Genomic DNA, 5,837 nt, shown 5'->3' with positions numbered 1-5,837 from the left:
GCTCGCGATACATCAAGATTGTATCACCTCGAGAACATGAGAGAGAGAGAGAGATCAAACACATAGCTACTGGTACATACCCTCAGCCCCGAGGGTGAACTACTCCCTCCTCTACATGGAGAGCACAGGGATGATGAAGATGGCCACCGGTGAGGGATCCCCCTCCGGCATGGTGCCGGAACAGGGCCCCGATTGGATTTTGGTGGCTATAGAGGCTTGCGGCGGTGGAACTCCCGATGTATTGTGCTCCTCGATGTTTTTAGGGTATATGGATATATATAGGCGAAAGAAGTCGGTCAGGGGAGCCACATGGGGCCCACGAGGGTGGGGGCGCGCCCAGGGGCGTAGGGCGCGCCTCCCTGCCTCATGGACACCTCGAAGCTTCCCTGACGTCTACTCCAAGTCTCCTGGATTGCTTCCATTCCAAAAAAACTCTCCCAAAGGTTTCATTATGTTTGGACTCCGTTTGATATTCCTTTTCTTCAAAACACTGAAATAGGCAAGAAAACAACAATTTGGGCTGGGCCTCCGGTTAATAGGTTAGTCCAAAAATGATATAGAAGTGTATAGTAAAGCCCATAAACATCCAAAATAGGTAATATAATAGCATGGAACAATAAAAAATTATAGATACGTTGGAGAGGTATCAACCACTGAAGAAAAAAAACTTTATTTATAAATGACGCGACACCTACTACTCGTTCCCCTATAAACCTTGCACTTGGCATCTCCAAAATATTAACCTTGCGATTGGCTCTTCGCCTCTTCGGGAAGTCAAGCAATAATGGTACTTCAGTATATATTGTTCTAGCTATATGAGACCGAATGAATTGTTGCACGTCCACCATGTGGGCGAGGGTCGAGGGGCGAGGGAGAGTTTGTATTATTACGTTCGTTTCAGGGGGTGTTTGTTTCCAGGGACTTTTTAGTGTAGGGACTAGAAAAAGTCCCTCTTAGAGACTTTTTAACCAAACAGGAGGGACTACTAGGGACTAAAACTTGTTTTGGGGACTTAATGAAGAAGGCTCTCAAGGAGAGTCTTTTTTGGGACTTTTCCAACAATGCCCCTCCCTGCACCCATTGCCCCGCCGCCCCATGGTGTTGTTTGGTTGTTATTTTTCTATATACTAGGGGTAACATGGTCATTCAATAACCTCTAGATAGGGACTAGGGAATTTTTAGTCATTGAAAACAAACAGGGAGGGACTTTTTAAGGAGCAGGGACTTTTTAGTTGGGACTAGAAAAAGTCCTAGGACTTATGAAGCATACATGCCTCAATATGGACTATATACGGAGCAAAATGAGTGAATCTACACTTTAAAATACGTCTATATACATCAGTGTTTGGAGTATGTACTAGTCGTTCATATTGAAATCTACTAAAGGACATATATATTCCAAACAATATGGTAATCTCTCTAACCAAGGTAGTAGGGACGAGGAGTAAACAGAGGGAGTAGTAAAATTTTCTCCTCGTCCTACGAGCCACCGCGCGCATGGGCGAGGGAGTGGGCGTAAGGCATACATTACTACTACTACTAAGCAAGCTTCACCTCATCCTGTGAGCCACCGTGCCCATGGGCGGGGGAGACTGAGGGAGTCCTAGATTAGGGGGTATCCGGACTGTCGGACTATACACATCGTCCGGACTATTGGAGCGTGAAGATACAAGACTCAAGACTCCGACCCGTGTCCGGATGGGACCCTCCTTTGCGTGGAAGACAAGCTTGGCGATCCGGATATTATATTTCCTTCCTTGTAACCCACTCCATGTAAACCCTAGCCCTCTCCGGTGTCTATATAAACCAGAGAGGATGGTCCTTAGAAGGCCGATCACAATTACAATCATACCATCATAGGCTAGCTTCTAGGGTTTAGCCTCTACGATCTCGTGGTAGATCTACTCTTGTACTACTCATATCTTCAATATTAATCAAGCAGGAAGTAGGGTTTTACCTCCATCGAGAGGGCCCGAACCTGGGTAAACATTGTGTCCCTCGCTTCCTGTTACCATTAGCCTAAGACGCACAGATCGGGACCCCCTACCCAAGATCCACCAGTTTTGACACCGACAGAGACGGCATACTAAGCAAGCTTCTCCTCGTTCTGCTAGTTGACGGGACACATCAAAAGTACTCCAGTGTATAGAGCCTTGCCTCTAAGGTAGGCCCCACATGGTTTGCGTCTTTTTTATTTTAACATAATGCGTCCAGTCGCAATTTGTTTGTTCACCCATGGTAGACGATCCTCCCTCCACCAAGTGGACAACCAGTACATGTGTCAAATTACCACGTGGGCTGCCTTTTCATACAGAAATGAGCTCCACCATGTACCCGCGCGGGTGTGGTTGGGAAAGAGACGAGAGTACGTGCGCCGTGCGTGCACCTCTTCTCTTCGTGCACGTCCCCCACCTACGTGGGTGTGTGTGAGAGAGATACAAACCTAGACAGATGGCGTGTGTTTTCGTGAGTGTTTTTTGTTTTGGGTGGGGGTTGATTTTGTGAATGTATTTGTGGGAATATGTATCAATGACATCTCAAACAAAATTTTGCATGCAATGTGTGTGAAATGGAGGCCTATCCATATCATATATAGAGGGCCGGGTGATCCACGAGAAGAGAGGGAGGGGTCATAGATATCGATAGAGTCGAAGAGAGGATCAGGTGGGTGTAGGGGTGGGCCCAGATGAAGAGGCGATAGACGGGTATCCGGAGGAGGACAACTACATGCCCCCTTCCGAAGATGAGATCAGCCTCAGCGACGACGAGTTTGGCGTGCCTGAGGACCCCGCGGAGCAGGAGCGCTTCAAGCGCCGGCTTATTGCCACTGCGAGGAGCCTGAAGAAGAAGAAGAAGCAGCTTCAAGCTGATCAAGACCTGCTCACAGACAGATGGATAGAAGTCCTGGCAGCCGAGGAATATGGACTCGAGCGCCACATGGCTGACCGGCCACCTCGAGGTCGGGATAAAACGACATATCAGCCCGAATACCAGCCCGCACCCCCGCGCTAGTTTACTACGGCCCGGGGTAATACTCAGGACCTGCGCGATAGATTGGATAACACCGTAGGACAACCAAGATCGATCTACGGATCACGGGGGCGCACTGCAGCAGATGACAATTACCGTCATACCGGATACACTAACAGTAAATCCAGCCGGGCCGAACACAACCAGCCAGACTTAGTCGGACTACGTCGCAACATAGCCCGACACAGAGGCGTCGCACACCCCCTCAATTCCCAGAAGGGTACAAACCCGTAAACATCGAATCATACGATGGCACAACATACCCCGCGGTATGGATTGAAGATTTCCTTCTCCACATCCACATGGCCCGTGGAGACGATCTACACGCCATCAAGTATCTTCCCCTTAAGCTCAAAGGACCCGCCCGGCACTGGCTAAACAACCTGCCCGCAAATTCCATTGGCAATTGGGAAAACCTGGAAGACACATTCCTTGACAACTTCCAAGGCACATATGTGCGACCTCCGGACGCCGATGACTTGAGCCACATTACTCAACAGACCGGAGAATCAGCCAGGAAATTCTGGACTCGGTTCCTAACTAAAAAGAACCAAATAGTTGACTGTCCGGACGCCTAAGCCCTGGCGGCCTTCAAGCATAATATCTGCGACGAGTGGCTCACCCTACACCTCGGCCAGGAGAAACCCAAGTCCATGGCAGGTCTCACGACACTAATGACCGGCTTTTGCGCGGGCGAGGACAGCTGGTTGGCTCGCAGCAGCACTACGCCACATTCTGGCACTTCAGACGTCCGTGACAATAATAGCAAGCTACGACGCAACAGACACAAGCGACAGAACAATGGCGACAACACTGAAGACACGACAGTCAACGCCGGATTCAGCAGATCCAAATCTGGTCAGCAGAAGAAACAGTTCAAACGAAACAATCAGGGACCGTCCAGTCTGGACCGCATACTGGAGCGCCCGTGCCAAATTCATGGCACCCCAGACAAGCCAGCTAACCACACAAATAGAGATTGCTGGGTGTTCAAGCAGGTCGGCAAAATAAACGCCAAAAACAAGGACAAGGGGCTGCACAGCGACGATGACGAAGAGCCCCGGCGTCCGAACACGGGGGGACAGAAGAGATTCCCCCCCAGGTGAAAACGGTCAACATGATCTACGCTACTCACATTCCCAGGCGGGAACGGAAGCGAGCACTGCGGGACGTCTACGCGATGGAGCCAGTCGCCCCAAAATTCAACCCATGGTCAGCCTGTCCGATCATCTTCGATCGTAGGGATCACCCTACTAGCATCCGTCACGGCGGTTCGGCCGCATAGGTTCTAGACCCAATCATAGACGGATTTCACCTCACACGAGTCCTTATGGACGGAGGCAGCAGCCTGAACCTGCTTTATTAGGACACAATGCACAAAATGGGCATCGACCCTTCAAGGGTCAAGCCCACCAAAACCACATTTAAAGGTCTAATTCCTAGAGTAGAGGCCCGTTGTACGGGCTCTATAACATTGGAAGTGGTCTTCGGATCTCCGGATAACTTCGGAAGCGAAAAGTTAATCTTCGACATCGTCCCTTTCCGTAGTGGTTACCACGCACTGCTCGGACGAACTGCGTTCACTAGATTCAATGCGGTACCACACTATGCATACCTTAAGCTCAAGATGCCAGGCCCGCACGGGGTCATAACAGTCAACGGAAACATGGACCGCCCTCTCCGTACAAAAGAGCATACCGCAGCCCTCGCGGCAGAAGTACAATGCGGCCTCCTCCGGCAAACCACCAGTCCAGCGACGACAACCTCAAGCACCGTCAAGCGAGTCTGGAGCACCCCACAACAGGATCACCAGGCATGCCAAGAGCGCGGCTAGCAGTCCGGCCTCCGCTCAAATCCCATCAAAGAAGCATTCGTGCCACGCGTACACAATTACGCACTCGAAATACCATGGGCACAGGCGGAGGCGCAGCAGTGGCTCATTCAGCAGTGCGATATCACCGGAACATACCTTCACAACCTTTCCTTTTACCTTTCAGGACATGGCTTTAGGGCAGCCTCTCCAGAAGATCCGGATTGTCACACTTACATAGGAGAGAAAACCAAGGAGGTAACAGGCTTTGCGCATCAAAGGAAATACCCAGGTGGAATCTGTTCATGATCATTATACCTGTTTTATATACCTACATGCAGCCTGCCCTTGGATAGGACATGTTAAATAGTCATATTTACTTCTGCTTAAATGCACCCATTGTAAACATACGCTTAAACGTATTACTCATCAATGGGAAATCATATATAGCGTCAGCTTATTATCCCTATCTGCACATTTTTTCTACAAATGTTTATTTACTATTGCATCCGTACACTTTGGTATGTTTATTTTGCCAGGGGCTTCTTATGGCGCCCCGCAATGCGGCAAGAAAAGTCCTAACACTTTCAACAGTGCGGCACCCCGAACTTATAACATTATATGCATCAGCTCCGAATCGTGTCTTGGGTCTACAGTTGGGTTAGCCCGGCTCCCTTGTTTTGGTACCTTACGTTCCGTTATATCGGCTAAGGTAGCGCAGGGAGAACTACTGTGATTGTGTCCCGGTTCTTCCGGACGAGCACCTCAGTAGAGAAAGCCGAAAACTGACCGACATGATGTGGCGAGAGCTGGTCACTGTTCCAGAGGTCTTAAAATCCTTAAAGATTCTTTCCGCTTTAGGCGAGGAATTGGCGTCGTCCAATTTAGGCGTATATAGCGCCGCAGTTCGGCTTTCTGAACTCTAGGGGCTTCGCCGAAATTTAAAATTGTAGACCTCTATGGCTAAGTGAAAGTTATAAAGGCGCATAGTCCGATT

Source organism: Triticum aestivum, chromosome 3B, assembly GCF_018294505.1.
Source record: "Triticum aestivum cultivar Chinese Spring chromosome 3B, IWGSC CS RefSeq v2.1, whole genome shotgun sequence".
In the NCBI taxonomy this organism is placed as follows: domain Eukaryota; kingdom Viridiplantae; phylum Streptophyta; class Magnoliopsida; order Poales; family Poaceae; genus Triticum; species Triticum aestivum.
Note: the sequence above shows the minus strand (reverse complement) of the source record.